This window comes from Prionailurus bengalensis, chromosome B2, assembly GCF_016509475.1.
Source record: "Prionailurus bengalensis isolate Pbe53 chromosome B2, Fcat_Pben_1.1_paternal_pri, whole genome shotgun sequence".
NCBI classification, from domain to species: Eukaryota; Metazoa; Chordata; class Mammalia; order Carnivora; family Felidae; genus Prionailurus; species Prionailurus bengalensis.
This window is the reverse complement of record NC_057349.1, coordinates 141,960,641-141,980,571: the sequence shown is the minus strand read 5'-3', so window position 1 is coordinate 141,980,571 and position 19,931 is coordinate 141,960,641. Positions and strand designations below refer to the sequence as shown.

Genomic DNA, 19,931 nt, shown 5'->3' with positions numbered 1-19,931 from the left:
GGCAGAGTGGTAACCAATGCCATGCCTGGAGCTGAGTGAGGATCGGATCTGCAATGACTGTGGTCAGTCTGTTGTCACCACGTTCAGTAACCTCATGGGCACCATCAAGGAACACAACAGGGAATCACAAGATTGTAGGATCTGGAATGGAAATCACCTTCTGGATGGGCCACCCAACAGGGGATACGCTTGCAGATATTCAAGCTGAAACAAACAGAGAGAGTAGAGATGAAAGCTTTGTTCCAGACAAGGAGGTGGACAGGGGGCTCAGTCCTGGGAATGTTAGGGACCAGCACCCCATTCCTGTGCCGTGCTTGCAGAGGAGGTAGTGAGATCTCTGATGGGATGGCAAGGGGATCCCAGCAAGAGTCCAGGCCTCAAGGACCACGGGACATGATCCCCTTTGCCAAGGCCAGCATCAGGCATGTTAGAACATCTGGTCTTGAAGAGGCATGGTTAATGAGACAGAGACCTGAAGACCAGGTCACGGTAAAGATGACTTTCCAACAACTCTAAGAAGGTGGATGAGTGACCCCCAAAACGACTGGGAGGCATGGCCTGCAGGCAGGCAGACTGGGGTCTCCAAGAGAAACACCTGATTTAGAGACACAACAATTTATGACATTTCTAACATCTCGTTCATCTTTCCCATACCAACTGCCCTGCAGAAACAGAATGAAACAACCATCACCGGTCTCTCGTGTCACATTTCACTCGCTGGATTGTCAGTTGTGACTTCTCTTCATGGGACTCACAGGAAACCATAGAAAATTGTTCACTGTCATTCCTGCATCTGTGTGACCCTGCCCAAACTTCCAGACACTTATAACCTTTTTGAACATCCTCAGAGATTCTTGTAGAACAGTATATTTGGCAAAGAGAGCCCTAAGATACAAAGAATGTGGATAAAAGGAACACAAGACTCTCTAACCTAAAGATAAGCACTTTGTGAAAGCACTCAGTTCAATTATGGAAAGGACTTTTTATTTTTTTTTTATTTTTTTTTCAACATTTGTTTATTTTTGGGACAGAGAGAGACAGAGCATGAACGGGGGAGGGGCAGAGAGAGAGGGAGACACAGAATCGGAAACAGGCTCCAGGCTCCGAGCCATCAGCCCAGAGCCCGACGCGGGGCTCGAACTCACGGACCACGAGATCGTGACCTGGCTGAAGTCGGCCGCTTAACCAACTGCGCCACCCAGGCGCCCCTGGAAAGGACTTTTTAAATTCAACCGATTTTGCTCTACATTAAAAAAAAATCATTGCTTTCCTCAAGTGTTTTCTGGCAAATATGAACATAATTAATACCCTTTAATGGGCTTCCGATTTTTCTTAAAAAATGTGAAAAGCTTCAAGTTAAATAACCAAACATTTAAGAGACTGAGGACACCATAATCTGGTAAATAGCCCTTAGTATCTACTCCTGGATTTGTAAAGGGAACATTTTCTTGCAATAGGAATTAGACAGTTAGAAGATTTTAAAAGATGGCCCCGCTAAGATCCAGTATAAAGTGACAATCAAAAGCACATTTACTACTGAATCAAACTTGGAATCCAAATGTTCATATGGGGCTGAATCCTAGCTCTATGACGTGGTGTGGTGCGGTGGGCTTTGGGAATAGGTGCTCCTCAGGGCGTGTCTATTACGTTATTTAGACTGTAAGTCCATGTTTGGACAGTGACATGGAACTTTTATGAAGAGCTGGTAATAAAAATCGATTGCTGCAAGTCTATTGATTAAATCTCTGACTGTGATATCATCCTGGAGTTAAGAGCAAGGAACTCAAGCTCTAGAGGGCCATTAAAAGGTATTTGTGGCATAAAGTATGACATTACCTTGGTTATACTTATTGTCATATAAAAAACAACCTTACCACTGTATGAAGCCTTGGAAATGTGCTGGTGTACCACAATCAGAAATAAACACAGTCCATATCAAAGGCATAAAACTGACCCTTGTATTAATGGATTTCAATTTATATATATTAGCCCTAAAATATTTTTTTTCCTTTCAAGTTTTTATTTAAATTCTAGTTAGTTAACATATATGATCATATTGGTTTCAGGAGTAGAATTTAGTGATTCATCACTTACATATGACACCCAGTGCTCATTATAACAAGTGCCCTCCGTAATGCCCATCACCCATCTAGCTGATCTCCCCTCCCACCTCACCTCCAGCAACCCTCAGTTTATTCTCTATAGTTAAGAGTCTCTTACAGTTTGCTTCCCTCTCTCTTTTTTCCCCTCCTTCCCCTATATTCATCTGTTTTGTTTCTTAAATTCCACATATGAGTGAAATCATATATTTGTCTTTCTCTGATTGACTTATTTCACTTAGCATAATACAGTCTAGCTCCATCCACATCATTGCAAATGGCAAGATTTCATTCTTTTTAATGGCTGAGTAATATTCCATATGTACATCCCACTTCTTCTTTGTCCATTCATCCCAACACTTGGGCTCTTTCTATAATTTGGCTATTGTTGATGATGCTGCCGTAAACATTGGGGTGCATGTGCCCCTCTGAATCTGTAGCCCTAAAGTATTTTTTAGTATAAAAGAATCTACTCTAGGTGGACTATGTGTGTGTGTGTGTATGTGTGTGTGCGCACGCATGCGTATTAATTTTTTTAATGTTTATTTATTTATTTTTGAGAGACAGAAAGAGAGAGTGAGCCAGGAAGGGGCAGAGTGAGAGGGAGAGAAAATCCCAAGCAGGCTTCAATGGTGCAGAGCCTGACGTGGGGCTCAAATCTACAAACTCTGAGATCATGACCTGAGCCGAAATCAAGAGTCAGATGCTTAACCAACTGAGCCACCCAGGCACCCTGTATATATTCTTTTTACAAAATGGTTAGGAAAATAATTAATTGTGTAGAATATGATTTTCCATAATTTAAATTCCAAATTCAACAGGAGGATGCCTATTTGAATAATGGCAGAGAATAAAACAGGTCAACATTCCCCCCTTCTTGTTATTAATGAGTTTGAATAAGAAACAGTTGGAAGAGTTGTTATGCAGCAGCACCCAGGGCACAGCAGGACAATATGATGGGGCCACTGGTCAGTAGGATGTGATCCATCATGAGTATTGCAGGCTGTGATTTATTTAGTTCCATTTGGCTTCTCCAAGGATGAAGGATACTTCAGTGCTGTCAGAAACCCCCTGTGGAGGTGGTTTAGCAGATCTTGGGTTACAGCATTATCTGTCTTTCCCTTTTAGGTTTGAAATGTTACTTGGTTGACCTCAAAGGATGCCTGCTTAAAGTCCCAGAGGTTGCCTCCATAGAGCAAGATGTAGCTAATGAGTAAGCCACGTCCTATATGGCTTCTTGTTGTCCCAAGTCCACTGCATGTGGGGCTGTTATCTTTAAGGGCCACCCACTTCTCCAGGCTGACAGCTCCGGAGTCTCCCATAGCCTCTACCTGCATTCCCCCATCTCCCACCAAGGATGTCCACTGCCCTAGGTTGCTAATATGTGACATTCGAAATGAGAGATCATTGTCTTTAACTTGAGTATTCTGTCCCCTGGCACATTCTCTTCCCAGAGATAGTACATTGTGGTTTGAATTATTTGCACTTGGGGTGCAGATTAATTATGACCTACCCAGGAAAGGAGGAATGGGGAGAGTCTAGTTGACAAGTGAATGGCTACCACCCACCAGGGCTTCTGACTGTGAGGGATCACATGTGAATCTGAAATACAACTTTTTTGGTCTTCCTTTGAAACCTGCTCCTGCCCCTGGGTAAAAACTCAGGCTGGTCCCCTGACTTTTCTGGTCATGAGATGAAGGTGACAAGAAGTCCTTTGGTCACTGTAAGTGGCAAGCGGTCTCATTTAAGTAATTAAAAATGTGGCAATCCCAGTTCATGGTGGAGACCTCTAACTTGGCCAAGTGCCCTTTCTAGACACTGGTGGCTAGAGAAGAAAGGACAAGGAGCAGGAAGGGAGATCGGGAAGTGCTGGTTTGAAAAGCAAGCCCTGTTGCAAGGTGGCTTTGCACTTGTGGGCCCCCCAGATGTTTAACCCAGCTCTCTCTTGAGTCTGTGAGTTTCTCAGAAGCTCCCGCAGGAACCTCAGTGCACTGCCCCATGCGCACCGCATCATCCCTCCCTCTTATTAATTAGAGAGAAGGCAGCCTTCGTCCTTCCCGAAGCACACCCTACAGCCTCACTTCGCCCCTCTCCATCCTCGCAGGCACCTCAAGGAGTAAGTCCCACGCACTGTCTTCCTCTGGTTCTCCAGCCTGGGGGACAGCTGGCACACCGTCTCAGCCCTCTGCCTGTCAGGCCCCCACTTCAACCTGCCCTAACCACCTGTCAGCTCTAGACCATGCATCTCTGCCCCAAAGCCTGCAGTGACTCCCCTTTTCCCTCTAAGTTAAGTTCATGTTCTTTCTCAGGCGTCCACGACCCCTTGGCCTTCCCACACAGGCATCTGCTCACCCAGCCCTTGTGGCTGGAATGCCCCGACACCCAATGTTCAAGTTCCTATAAAGACTTTGTGAAAATTTTTTCTTGGCTCAACGCCAAGCAGAAGTGATGGCTTCTTTCTCTGCGCCTCTGTAATATTTTGTTTGCTCCTCTCTGTGGTACTTGTGGTGTTGGTGGACATGCCCCATGCACCTGATTGGACTGGAGGTCCTGGAGGGCAAGACTTGGCCCTGCTCACGGCTGTGTCCTTCACAACCCCCAGCACAATGCTTCACATAGGGCAGGTGCCTGGAAAATACTTGCTAAGTGACTGAATGAATGATCCCCATTCAACCGAATTTTATAGTAACAGGGAAAAGGGGAAGAAAGTCAAATCAGGCACACTCTCAACATCAACAATGCATTTTGTGTTTAGAACTCATTTTTCTGTCTTCTAAGCCTGCTGGGCACAAGATTAAGGGAGTTGCAGGAAACTTCCTTCAAACGGGTGCTAAGGATATGCCCTGTCCAGGAGGCTTCTCTGGCCAAGAGAAGGAGTAGCTTCTCTCTAGTTCACTGAATTGAGTGTGCAATACGCACGCATCCTGTGAGCATTAACTAGAGCCCCTAACCCCTCCATGCCCTGAAGTCCTAGCAGAGAAAGCGCCTTATGTTGGTACGACTTTGTACAATACTGGGTGCTTGTGACAGTCCCCCATTCCAACCAGCCTCTGTGTGACAAAGAACAATGTCTAGTTTGTCTTTGAAATTTGGACAACGCTCTTTCTACAAAGCAGCAGAATTCACGGCCCTAAGCAAATGATGAGATCAGTGCTACCCAGGCACCTTCAAACCGCTGCTCAGAGAAAGCAGAAAACACCTGTTTTCTGGTAAAGATCCTGCCTAGGACAGTGATCGCTAGACCTCTGGAAGGAGACAAGACTAATGGGAAACCCCAGCCACATCCCAGCAAGAGGAAGATTCTTAGCCCGAGCTCAGACAACTTGAAAATGGCTCCTTCACATTTCTGAGCAACTGTGGCTGGGATCTCCAATTCTGAGCACCATCTGTGGGGAGGAAGACTCCTTCCCCCGAGGGCCTGGATTTGATACAAGATGATGATGCAGCTGTCAAAGATATAAACACCAAATGGAGTCCTCGTTCCATCTGAAGACTTGTGACCTACATACTACCCAGGGCCTGTGGAAAACAGGCTATGAGCATCTTACTCTTCATAAAGCTCAATGGGAAAGTGGCAGGAGAGAAAAAGAAATAATCTGAGAGCATGCATTTTCATAACATGAAAGAAATGAGCTAATTTAGCACCAGACAAAGGAAATGCTAACATGATAAAAAGCCATTACGGTGCCCCCCTCCCCACCGTGCAAGTCAGTGGGGGCTGGTAGGCTCTGGGTGTGATGACTGAATACCCAGCAGGGACTGTCGCCGCCTTCCGGGTAAAAATTAGAAAATGCAGCATTGCCAAAAAGATGAGGAGGAATATTTTCATTTCTACTAGCCATCTTCCCAAATCTTTGTGAAAATAACTGATTCTGTTTTGATGTTTATTTGTGAAGGGTGGGACTGCTGCCTGGATGCTGGGTTATCCGAGACTACGTACGTAATCCGTGTGTTTTGTCATTAATTATGATTTTTTTTTAACCATTAAACAGATACTGACATCCCAGAATCAACACTGTCATTAATTGAGCATTCATATTTAGAGACTGGTTCATAGGTTAGAATTTGACATAAAACTGATTCCTTGGACAAGACTCCTTGGTCTAAATTAATTTCTGAAACATTTCAGATAGGAAATCTGGATTTCATTATTGGGTAGCCAGGTCTCTCTGTTTTTCCACAATACATTCTTTGAGGGAAGATTAGCTTTACTTAAAATGAAAAACAAAACAAAACATTAACAAGATGTAGCAGAGACATTAAAACCAAGTGGCCTTTGGAACAAAGGCTTGTTCCCATTGTTTTCCCATCTCAAAACAATTTGTGTCATCTTTTAATTTTTTTGCCTGCAAATGGATACACATACAGAAAAAAGTCCTGTTAATTGCAGCTCATGACCCCTGACCACATGGCCTACATCTGATATTCGTGTTCTGTCCAGTACACATGTAAGTATAAACACCAGATTCACTATTCTTTACACACAGAAACCAGGCATGCACTTGAAGTTTATACAGGAGGGGGAGGCGGCTTCACTTCCGTGATGCTGTACTCTAACAAAAGACATTTCTGTTTCAGAAATCACAAAGTTAACCCGTTATTTTAAATTCCAGAATCTTGGTTGCAATGCCTTTCGGTAATAGATAGGGCAAATAATCATAAAATGAAATAATCTAAGCCAATGACTCACATGTCTGAAATAATAACAGAGTAGCCTTGTGAGGAGTAGAGGTTATAAGGGTTATAATAGAAATGATCTTTCTCCTTTTCATATGAGTCATTATAAAATAAATGTATTTTTCATTTATAGGGAGGGACATAAACACCATTAATTGTATGATTTGTCCCTTAATCACACACTTAGAAATAAATGTACCACTATAGGCCAAAGATAAGCACATCACCTAGAGACAAGTAGAGAAAAAGTGGATTCAGAAATAATGTCCACTCACAGCTCTAGAATGGGGAAAAACAATGATGATTTCATAAAGCTCCTAAGAGTACCATTTCCCTGTAAGACACCTCCAGTGTCTGAAAAGCCCCCTTCTTACTACTAATTGTTCATAATGATGAATCTACAAATATGATCCAGAAGGAAGGAATTTTTTTTAACTTGTAGTTTATTTATTTATCTTGAGAGTGAGAGGGAGAGCGAGCATGAGCAGGGGAGGGGCAGAGAGAGAGAGAGAGAGAGAGAGAGAGAATCCCAAGCAGGCTCTGCACTGTCAGCACAAAGCCCAGCGCGGGGCCTGAACTCACAAATCTCAAGATCATAACCTGAGCTGAGATCAAGAGTAGGCTGCTTAACTGACTGAGCCACCCAGGCACCCCTGGAAGGAAGGAACTTAAATAAATGAATCCAGGGAAAGAGGGGGAAATATATCAAAAGAAAACTAGGAGGAAAAGCCCAAACCCAGAGAGGAAGGCTGGGTGAGGGCAGAACTCCACAGAGACATTTGTAAACTGTTCAGAAGGCAGGCAAAGCTCATGGACTCAGGAGGGGACAGTTGCTCAGGAATCTGGTTTCTCCCCGCAGGCCTCCCAGCTGCATGTGGTCACTGCAGGCTCGCCCCCAAACAGCACGATCTTGCCTGAAGCCCGTGCAGCTGCTATGTAACAAAAATCAGTATCATTATCCTAAACCCGGGGCCTCCCAGACCACCCAGATAGGTCCAATGATACCACAGAACCTGGGACTCTAGAGTTGAGAATGCAGGTTTCAATTCACAGCGTGTAAACAGCCCAACATACCCATCCATTGTTGAGAAAGTGAGAGAGCTGGTTAGGGGGATCCTGGCATTTCAGAGATTTTGCCAAGTGATTTTTGAGTTTGATTTAAGATTCCGGGAAGCCAAAGGCTTCAGGCTAGTGTGTGAATCTCAGGGAGGAAAGCCAGTATTTCTCTGCCTCAAGACTGGCTCTTTAATGACCTCATGTGAGTACTTAGGCATGGTGACCATATATCCCAGATTTTCCCTTAGAGTCCTAACTCTGATGATTGTGTCATTGTCAGATGGAGTATGGCCGTTGAGCTATTTGGTCATGGTAGGGCTATCACATTGCTTTCAGTGCATCCTGGACCCATAAGAAATGGCAGGACCAGAGAGGTCCCTGCAGAAAGCCCCACACCCTGGGTCTTGCTGAGATTGGGGGTGGGGGCTTCAACAGAGTGGCGGGAGGAGAGACCGCATTTGCCCCAGTCCTAAACAGAATGCTAAGTGTGCTCTCTTGCAGAGTGTGCTCCCCGCCCCAACCCATCACACTGGGCAACGTCCTTCCCTTTCAGTGTCCAGAAGCTAGGGCTATGCAAAAGTGGTCTTGGGTGTCATGAAGAAGAGTGCCTCAGAAACGTTTGGCCTTTGTGTGAGTTTTGGAAAGTTTTACAGATGCAGAGCAGGTACCGTGGATACTGTGGATGTCTGATGTCACCGATCATCATTCCTTCCTTCATCCAATTGCTCTCACTTTTATTGAGCACGTACTACATGCCAACACACCAGGCCCAATGCCAGGGATACAAGAAGATCAAGACAAGATCCTTGTTCTCAAGGGGCTCACATTTTTGTTGTTGTTGTTGTTTATTCCTTTTTTGAGAGAGAGAGAGACACACAGAGCACGAGTGGGGGAGGGGCAGAGAGAGAGGGAGACACACAATCTGAAGCAGGCTCCAGGCTCTGAACTGTCAGCACAGAGCCCAATGAGGGGCTCGAACTCACAAGCCACGAGATCATGACCTGAGCTGAAGCCGGATGCCTAACCGACTGAGCCACCCAGGTGCCCCTCAAGGGGCTCACATTCTAATAGGAGAGACAGACCCCAAAGCAGTTAACTACAAACACAACTGTGTCACACATGAAGGGATGTCTGCTCCAACTATTTTGGCAACTCTGTACAGAAGTCTCAGCAGGACTAAAGCTCTATTCATAATTCTGTATTTTATCAAACCTAAGGTGCCAACATTTTAACATGACTCATTGAGGGAAAAATGTGCCAAATAAGACAGTACTCTCTAATCACTTGGAGCCTGTATTGTACATGGTATATTGTATATGGCTATTTTAGACTTATTTAGATAGCAGGGCTTTTTAATGTTTATTTATTTTTGAGAGAGAGAAACAGACAGAGTGCAAGCAGGGGAGGGGCAGAGAGAGAAGACAATAGGCTCCAGGCTCTGAGCTGTCAGCACAGAGCCCGATGTGGGGCTCAAACCCACGAACCGCAAGATCATGACCTGAGCCGAAGTCGGACACTTTACTGACTGAGCCACCCAGGCTCCCCTGGACAGCAGGTTTAAAATCATGTATCACTATTGTGATATTGTGATAATATTTTTTTTGAAGTGAATGAAATGAACTGGTGAAGGAATCCTAGCACGTCTTCACACTTTTCTGAATTGCTTTTTTTACTCAGAGGGGTCTGAGGTTTGTGGCTCAGTCTCGTCCCTGACGCCCTCCCACCAAAGCAACACTTTCCAGACATCCTCCCCTCCCCTGGCTTCCACGCCCATCCCCCATCGTCTATCCCATCAGCAAGAGCGTCGCCGTGAAAGCTGTCCGGTCCCGGTGCCCCTCTGGCAACTACAGCACCTGGCTCATTACCTTTGACCTCATCTTCTACCCGCCTCTTTCACACTCTGCTCCCTCCTCACATCCCTTTATGGGCCTCGCAGGCTGCCAGTCCTGCTTGCCTGGGCTTTTGCGGTGCCCCCCGCCTAGAAGCCATCCTGTGGGGAGCCACAGAGCTCCTCCACTCCTCCAAGTCTTTGCTCAAATATCACTTTCTCAGCAGAACCTTCTCTGACCACATCTGACCGCACTGGGTAAACGCCCAGCCCTCCTACCGCCAACACGCCCGCACTCCTGGCCCTTTCCCGGCTTTATCTTCCCTCCTATCACTTAACCCTGCTTGGCCCATGAACTGTCCATGCTCACCTTCTTCACTGTCTGACTCTCCCACCAGAGAAAAACTCAAAGTCAGGAGGAATTTTTCTGCTTGGTTCCCAGACGTAACCCACCGTGCCTACAACTGAGTTCAGCACATAGTAGGCCTTGAATAAATATTGGTCGAATGACCTGAATAGGCATCTAGAACACACGGGATACAAAGTAGACACGAGATGATCCCATTTTTGTTTCAAACGCATATGTATATTCACAAAGGAAAGTCTGTGCCCTAAAACGTTACCTCATTACCCATGGTGAAAGATATGAGGGTGATTTTGCAGAGCATATGTCCTTTTTGGTAGTTTCTAAATTTTCTTAATTAAACATGGCTTATTTTTGCAGCAGAAAATATATGATTAAAAATAAATGCATACATTCTCATTGAACCAAAAAAAGGGGGGGGGAGGGATTGCCAAATATTAAAATCTGTCTCTGCTTTCAAAAAACATCAAGTATCAATAAAGAAGATGCTTCACAATAATGCATATTCCAGGTTAGATCAAAACCACAAAGGGCTAAAGCCCTGGATTTCTGCAGGTGTCTGTAATTAGATCGGCAGGTGGCGAGGTGCAGAGTATCATACATTTAAAGATACAAAACTCGAGTTACCTCCCATCTCTGGTCTGCACATTTTCTCACAAGCATGTGACTGGAGAAAGTTCTCCTTTAGCCACCCTTGTGGGTTTCCATCTTAAACTGGACAGTTAGATATTAACACCCTGGTGCTCCTATGTCACAATTAAAAGCAAAGCCAACCCCAAGGAGACAGCTGAGAAGGACGCCCGAGGTGCAGGGCCACATGTGCCGTGACATGGGCATCCTCATATCCTGGCAAGCCCTCTGGAGATCTGGGGTCTCAGACTCATTGTATGGTCTCTTTTCCTTTCCTTGGGTTGGGGTTGGGTCCAAGGATGGCAGGATGGGGAAGGAGACCTTCAGGATGAAAAGCTGCACAAATTAAACTTCTCCAACCCTGGCCATGTTCATGGCGTTGAACCCGGGTGCTGGACAGCTCCGTGATGAGCCGAATGGACTATTCAATGCAGAGACATTTTCAACTAAATGCAAATTAGTTTAATCATGATATGTTCAGGAAAACCTTTTTGGGATGAAAATTCTCTGCCTTGTTTTACACTGCACACTGAGCATCAGTGAGCCTTCTTCTCTGTCCCAAGGCACTGGCGACATCAGGCTCTCTGCTGGGATGTGGCCCTGTGTGGGTGGGGTGCTGCTGGTACCACTGATTGTTGTTTACATGGTCTGTTCTCTCCTCCCTCCTGCTAGCTGTTGTTCCCAGTTTCCAAAGCTGAGAGCTTTGGCTTTCAGCGACCCCACCCCCAGGACCTCTGTCTGCTCTCCTAGGTTTGTCCAAGCAGCGAACATAGTTTTACACATAATGACTGAGGTCTCTCTTGCAGAGTGTGCTCCCCGCCCCAACCCATCACACTGGGCAACATCCTTCCCTTTCAGTGTCCAGAAGCTAGGGCTATGCAAAAGTGGTCTTGGGTGTCATGAAGAAGAGTGCCTCAGAAACGTTTGGCCTTTGTGTGAGTTTTGGAAAGTTTTACAGATGCAGAGCAGGTACCGTGGATACTGTGGATGTCTGATGTCACCGATCATCATTCCTTCCTTCATCCAATTGCTCTCACTTTTATTGAGCACATACTACATACCAACACACCAGGCCCAATGCCAGGGATACAAGAAGATCCAGACAAGATCCTTGTTCTCAAGGAGCTCACATTCTTTTTTTTTTTTATTGTTTATTCCTTTTTTGAGAGAGAGAGAGAGAGAGACAGAGACAGAGTATGAGTGGGGGAGGGGCAGAGAGAGAGGGAGACACACAATCTGAAGCAGGCTCCAGGCTCTGAACTGTCAGCACAGAGCCCAACGGGGGCTCGAACTCACAAGCCACGAGATCATGACCTGAGCTGAAGTCGGAGGCCTAACTGACTGAGCCACCCAGGTGCCCCTCAAGGGGCTCACATTCTAATAGGAGAGACAGACCCCCAGAGCAGTTAACTATAAACACAATAGCAAGTTTGGTGACACAGGTACAGAGTGTACTGAGGGAACGCTGAAGGGGACTAGCTTTGTTAGCCTGGATGGGATCAAAGAAGGCTTTCTGGAAAGGATATTGATGGCTAAGCAAAAGTTAGACCAGCAAAGAGGAATGGCATCTGCAAGAACACAGGGCCACAAAACCCTTCACTGTACTTACTGTGTCCAGGCCTTGCATGGTTGACTGCCAAGTGATAAGGTGGGGCATTCTCAGACCCTACCTAGACTGGACTCCACTGCAAGGGCAAGTCCAGCAGGAAGGGGTCTTTGCAGGTAGTTGAATCACTGCTGTATCCCCAGCACCCCAGACACTCCCTGCTGCAGGGCGGGCACTCTGTAAATATTTACTGAATTGCATTAAATAGAATCCTTGGAGCAACCTGAGAGATGTGGGTCCACACTGTGGGTGGTGAGCTGCAAAGACCATCATGCAGTTGAAAAGTTCAAGAAACCAGGCATGAACATGAGCAGACATTCATCTCAGTGTGTATTCCCTACTTCTGCTGACAGCTCTCTCCTACCCTGCTAAATAAAGCTCTCTCCTCACCCAGACATCGTGATTGCTTTTCCCCTAGTCCTGGGGGAGAAGGAGGGCCACCCACTTCCTTTTGCAGAGGAAGAATTACCAGGTAAATTTCCTTTATAATATTTCTCTAAGATTGAAGAGGAGTTGAGGATTCGTTTTTTCATATATCCATCATCGTAAATGTCTTAGACGTAGATGATAGTAACCAATCGTTTGGACAGAGCCACATGTGAGTTTGGATGGCTAAGCCACTTCACTCACAAACTCACAGGACAATGGCGTTTGCAATGGCAGAGACACCAATATTTGAAAAAACAGTGCATGATAACTTACACAAAGTGGAAATATGGTGTCTTTGAGTGGAGAAGAAGAAAGCTACACATGCATGTAAGGGGGGAAAAATTCTATTTCCCAAAAGGAAAGGAATAAAAACAAAATGAGGTGAGCAAATTAACAGGCACATGAACCCTCTGACACCCAGTTGGTGGCCATCGGGTAAGGACAGCTACAGAAGTGCATATTTGGTGGAAATAAAAACAAAATGAAATTAAAAATGAACAAAATGAAATTTACCATGAGTTTTTGGACACTGGGTTGTTGTTGGGGGCTGCTAATTAATTTTTCCCTTGTCTAAAGGGGCATCACTTACTGTTCATTAACAGATGATTCCTTTTGTCCCCCTAAACACTGACCATGCTATTGGCTATTCTGCTTTCATAGAGCTTTTGCACTAACAACAACAACAACAAAAATAGAAGAAGAAGAAGAAGAAGAAGAAGAAGAAGAAGAAGAAGAAGAAGAAGAAGAAGGCGGCAGCATTTTTCTTCCCTGATGGTGGGGAGGACTCCTACCATGTAATTATCCAGCCCATTAGACAGCAAGGTCAAATCAGACAGATACAGAGGGAAAGACCGCCCTTGGAAGGTACATAGAGGTGGTCACACAGTTTTTAAAGTAACAGGCAGTGGGGTGCCTAGGTGGCTCACTCGGTTGAGTGTCCAACTTTGGCTCAGGTCATAATCTTGTGGTTCATGAGTTCAAGCCCTGCATTGGGCTCTGTGCTGACAGCTCAGAGCCTGGAGCCTGCTTCTGATCCTGTGTCTCCCTCTCTCTCTGCCCCTCCCCTGCTCATGCTAGCTTGCTCATTCTCTCTCTCAAAAATAAAATAAACATTAAAAAAATTTTTTTTAAGTAACAGGCAACTATACAGGGAGACTGCAGGGAGAGGAAAGAAATTCCCAGTTGTTGATCAAAAATCTACACTTCAAGCAGTTTCACGTATTATAGTTCATGAACTCTCTACAAAAAAGTCTAGGACCTTGGCATTATTACCGAGACCATTTGACAGATGAGGAAACTGAGTAATACAAAGTTCACTAATTTGAAGACATCCAGCTATGATGGATCCAGAATGAGAATTCAAATCAGATGTGGCTGTCTTCAAAGCCCACGTGCTCACGGCACATTCTCTCAATTATATCACAATAAGTTCTGCATTTATTTTTTTTTTTAATCAAAGAATTATTGACCTACAATATTGTATTCATTTCAGGTATAAAACATAGAAATTTGATATTTATATATAGTACAAAATGATCTCCACAAAAAGTCTAGTTACCATGAGTCACCAAAGTTGTTGACATATTATCGACTATATTCCATATTCTGTACGTTACATGTCCATGTCTTATTTATTTTATAACTGGAAGACTGTACCTCTTAACCCCTTTCACCTATTTCTCCCATCCCCCCTCCAAGCCCCTGGCAACCATGAGTTCTGATCTGGGCCCTCTACATTTTCTCAGTAAATATAGTAACAGTTGATCGCTTCTCAGCCTTTTGGCTAAGATCAAGTGTAGTAACAGTTGTACCTGTTTTCACCTTTTTATAATGATCCAATTACCCTCATATATAATCAAGAATGCCTAGAAAACCTGAAACTTGATCTCGCCTGGAGGTGCCTTGCCCAGTTTGGGGAGAAGACACGCCCAGGAGTCATGAGAGACAGCACCTCTCAGTGATGGATCACCAGCAGATGGGCAGGAAAGGAAATGATTCATACATGTGCCAAAAGACAGCTAGGCACAGGATCCTGACTGCTGTGAGCGTGGGCTGGAGCCCCGACCTGTGGGGTGAAGCACTGGGGAGATAGCAGCTCCGTCCAAGGAAAGGCATGGGGCAGCTGTGACAGGCGGAGGGCCAGAGCCTCTGATGCGTGGGACATAGGGAAGGGATGCAGGCCACGTTTTGGTTTCTGTGCCTCCAGGGACACACAGATCCTTAACCGCTTAGGACACACTCTGAGTTTCAGTAAGGACTAACGAGGGAGACCGCCTTCGTGCTCCAAGGTCAAGAAGACTGCTCTCAGGTTCTGCTTCTCTATTCCATTTGAGAAATAACCAGCTCCATAGTTTCTACACAGAGCAGTGCTTGTATCCCCAGAATCCCTGTTAAACAAGCTTTGACACTGAACGGTGAAGACCACTCCTGTTATTTCCAAAGGTAGTTGTGTCAAACAAACATGACATTGGTTAGTCTTGCTTCTGGGGGTCCTGATGAGTACAATGCTAAAGCAAAACTCTCATTTATGAAAAAAGAGATGCTTCCTCAAATTCCCAGGCTATGCTCAAGGAATAACTCACTTCTCATGAGAAGAGGGTGGGGTGGAGAAAGTCCAAAGCCCCCACTTCAAGAGAAGCCACAGTAACTGAAAATACTACTCTGATTTACATTCCTGTCAAGCAGGAGAGACAAAGAACCTCACATGAGGACAGGTGGAAGGTGCCAGGTAACATCTAGAAGCCTGGCTATTTTTACTAGATACTACTGGGTACAGTGATATACTTTCTAGGAAAACTCTTTGAACTCATTGGAAAAAAACTGAAAAATACCATGCTGACCAATTAATGCCTTGGCCAGCCCACTCATCTACTTGCACTTTTCCATGTCTATTCTTCTGCGGCTAAACTTTTAGACTGTCTCTTTACTTGAGTTTTCTTTTAAGCCACACACTTCTGAGATAAAGATCTTTTCAGCTCATTTTTAAATAAACAAGTTCCTGAGCACTGCCCAGTGGCAAACATGACTATTAATTTCCTAAAGGAGGAGGTCAAAAGGCAAATAGTGTTCATTAGTTCTAGGGAAAATCATGCAAATAATCTTCTGGGATATGATGGAGTGACATCTGAGAAAAGCATATTTCACGAGAGCCCAACAACAGGGGTTTAGGCAAAGGAAGTCATGCCTGGCTATCCGGGTGGAATGTTTGGAAGATGTTACTGTCGTGAAAAGCACAATAAATCAAATGGCTGCCGCGCATTCCCTGAGTTTTGCCAAGCAGATGGCAAAGCTGGAGGATCAAGCAGGAAAGCTGGAGAACGATACAAGGGACAGGGGAAAAGATCAGACGGCGCCTCCCACAGGACTAAGTCGTCATTCATCTGGGGCTTGTGCCAGGCGTCATCCAGCTGGCTTAAACAGTCAGTAGAATGAGCAGAGTCCAAAAGAACCATCAAGCACTATGGAGGATCTTTTACATTTCCAGAGACAACTGCCTGAGAGAGCGGTCACGTGACTGCCAAGGAACACCACTTCATGTCTTCAGCACTTGTGAGACTCTGTGACGTCAAGCCACGGAGGGCCACCAAGCTGGCCCTTAAGGCTCTAGTTGTGCCTAAGTGCTTAGCGGCAAAAGTTCGTGGCTGTCATGCTCATTCTGGACGGTTCTTAAAGACTTTGTCCAGCTGTAGTTTCCATCACTTAGGATTCTGCCCCCCCACCCCTTCTTCCCTCAGTGGAATGTGTTTTCCCTGAGCAAGAGGACAGGATTTTGATGTTGGTTAAATATAGCAGCGAGCTTTGCAAAAATGCTTTGTCAAAGGGAAGAGTTATTAAATAGGACATGTGGGTCGGAACCTAGGAAAACGGGTAAACTGAACCAAGGGTATCAATCACTGCTGTTCTACAAATGAGCTGAGAAGTCAGCCTCTCCTTATGAGTAGATAAGAGGGGCGCCTGGGTGGCTCAGTTGGCTAAGTGTCTCATCTCTTGATTTTGGCTCAGGTCATGATTTCGCAGGTGGTGAGATTGAGCCCCAAGTCAGGCTCTGAGCTGACAGTGCAGAATCTGCTTGGGATTCTCTCTCTCCCTCTCTCTCTAACCCTCCCTCACTTGCATGAGGCTCTCTCTCTCTCTCTCTCTCTCAAAATAAACAAACTTAAAAAAAACAAAAACAAAAACAGTACACAAGAGGAGCCGCAAATCTGGGAGGGGGTCGGGGCTCTGAGGCAGCCAGCCCTGACGTGGTAACCTGCCTTCAGGTCACCCAGCTGGAGGGTTTGGGCTGAGGCTCCAGCAGGCTCCCAGCAATGAGAGAAGAGGCCAAGCCCTACTTTAGGGCGTGTCTCAATCTGGAGTTTATGGGTTTCCCAGTCTCTTGGGAGAAGATGCACAGATTCTTTAAGAGGTTTGTGCCCCCAAAGTATTACGAACTACTACTTTTAGGAAGAGAAATACATAGCCAGGTAGCTACCCAGAAGCACATTTCTGTGGCACCAAACGTGGTGTCCAAGCACCTCAGTGTTCCCCAGCCACCATTCCCTGCCTCATCCCTTCTCCCCACACCCCATGGACCTCTCCATGACCCGGCAGTTAAGCTAATGTCTGCCCAGGTTCGAGGCCCCCAAGCCCTTGCTCCAGCAGTTGTTCAATAATTCGGCTATCAGCTCTGCCTGTAGGTCTGAAGAGTGGAACCAGCCTTCCCCACAAACACCTTGTGCATATGCATTAGTCCAGTAGAAGATGGGTTCACCCATTCTGAAGTAGGGAGGAGGAACGGGGGCCACTTCAAGACTGGTGCCAATGTGGGAGCAAGTAGTGAATGTCCTTCCTCATTCATGAGGCTGAGGGTGGGCCAGACTCCTAAATGATAAAATACCTCCTCTGTGAAGAAGAAAAATAGCCCAGGGCAAATGCAAGAGTATGAAGAAGGTACTGGAAGAGACTGTGGAGGGTACCATCTTATCCCTAGCCTTGTCGGGAGTCTGAGAACTTCCCCCTGACAAGACCAAGTAGACTGGCAGGACAAGAACATGATTCACTTCCACACCAGAATCCGGGGAGTGGGTCCAGAGGGCCACCTAACAAGTTCCGTGGTGTGTGGGAAGGCCATACCCATTGGACTCAAACCAACTCGCTTCAAATCTTAAATGTGGCACTTACTCTATGAACTTGAAGAAGTTACTTATTCTTGCTGAGTTTTAGTTTCCTTGTATTTTGAGTTGGAAAAATGGTCAATTACAGGTAATGACAGCCCCATTGTAGAGTTGGTTTGAGAACTGATGAGTTAATATTTGGAAGACCTTTAGTGAAGCCTCTGGCTATACATTCAGTACTCCCTAAATATTATTCCTTTCCTCCTCCTCCAAGAGCTAGTCTTGCACTTGTGTGGATTTCTGGTACTTTCCCACCCTTCCCTGTTTTTCCTTGTTTCCAGTTGAGTCCAGTGGCTTCCCTGCAGTTTAAAGTAAAAGCCCATGAGAGTTGTGTGTTTGTTTCAGAGGCCAGTGAGTTGGGAAGAAGTTTGGCTTCAAAGCTCAGAGAGGAACTCGAGAAGAAAAGTGATTGGAAGCCACTGGAAGACAGGGTAAGGGAGCCATCCGTGAAAGAAAGAAGCGTGGTGGGGAAATGGGTAGCAGCTCAAAACCAGCAACCGGCCCTGTGGATTTAGCTGGCAGTCAATGCTATTCCCCCCACAGCCAGTAAACGGCATTGGGGCTAGAGGAGGCTATGTTCATGCCTTCTGATGCCCTGAATCATTTTAACTGAAACACCATGGAAAAAAGTCCTTTCACAGTATGGGAGGTAGCCATACTGGATGGCTCCAGTGATCCCTGCCTCCTGGTATTCAGACTCAGCTTGAGTGGAGGCTGGCCCTGGTGACTTCTAGAAAATGGCAAAAGTGATGGGTTATCACTTCCAAGATTAGGTTAAAAAAAAGATTGTAACCTCCTTCTTGCTCACTTTCTCTTACACTCTGGCTGGGAGGTCATGCTGAACTGTCTATGGACAGGCTTTTGTGGCAAGGCTCGCGAAGGTGGCCTCTGGCCAATGGGCATGTGCGTGAGCTTAGACACAGATCCTCCTCCAGTTAAGCCTTGAGATGACTGCAGCCCCACGGGACACCCTGAGCCAGAGGACACAGCTAAACTGTACTGGATTATGGACCCAGACACTACAAGATAATAAATGTTTGTTGCTCTAAACTACTAAATTCTGGGGGGTAATTGTTTAAGTAGCAACGGCTCACTACCACACATGGCTGCATCAGGCACACAATACATTCGGAAATTACATCTGCCAAATAAAAGGGAATATTCTTCTTCCTACAGTGAACAGAACAGAATCACTTAATGGAATAAATCCTGAACATCCTTTCCTCTTGTGATTTTTGTCTGACTAGCCGAGTGGTATACGGGGATCACTCTGGAGGCAGGGAAAACTTACAAATTAATTAGCTGGATTCTATCACTAACTAAAGCTTGAGTTAGCGCTTCATGATCTAACTGGCTGTGTTCAAGGGAATGTGAAAATCTTACAAAAGCACTGCCCCCCCGCCAAATCTGACTTCTCAACATGTAAAAAGAAGATGTAAGGAATAATTATGGAAAGGGAAGACATATGTTTATGTACGACCATATGCCACAGAAGAGACCTTAAAAATTCAGCCAAGGAGCTGGAAAACTGGTACCTAGTAAGAGGTTCCAAATAAACAGAAGTGAAGTTTGTGAAATAAGCACAAATAAACCATCGGTATTTCCTAAAGGTCCTCTTACATCAGGGTATTTACCCCCTGCATCTCTTTTTTTTTTTTTAATTTTTTTTTCAACGTTTATTTATTTTTGGGACAGAGAGAGACAGAGCATGAACGGGGGAGGGGCAGAGAGAGAGGGAGACACAGAATCGGAAACAGGCTCCAGGCTCCGCGCCATCAGCCCAGAGCGTGATGCGGGGCTCGAACTCACGGACCGCGAGATCGTGACCTGGCTGAAGTCGGGCGCTCAACCGACTGCGCCACCCAGGCGCCCCGGCCCCCTGCATCTCTTTAATCGTGTGCTATGTGCTACCAAACATCTCGTTTCCCTCCTTTTTCTTTCCTAAGGAAACATGTCCATGTTTTATATAAAATGGTAAGAGAGAAACATTTACCAGTGAGTCTTTGTTTTTTAATGAGTTAAAGAACATTCTCTCTAGAATCAGGCTATGCCAACTTGTATGCCGCTGTGGTTTGATATTTCTGTGAGA

The 19,931-nt window shown here is 45.5% G+C and overlaps 1 protein-coding gene and 1 pseudogene across 1 annotated transcript in view; one reads left to right on the top strand and one right to left on the bottom strand.

Moving 5' to 3' along the window:
• ZDHHC14 (zinc finger DHHC-type palmitoyltransferase 14) overlaps positions 1-19,931 on the bottom strand; it is a 293,821-nt gene that overhangs the window by 123,893 nt on the left and 149,997 nt on the right.
• Positions 14,453-14,537, top strand: LOC122490731 (annotated as a pseudogene).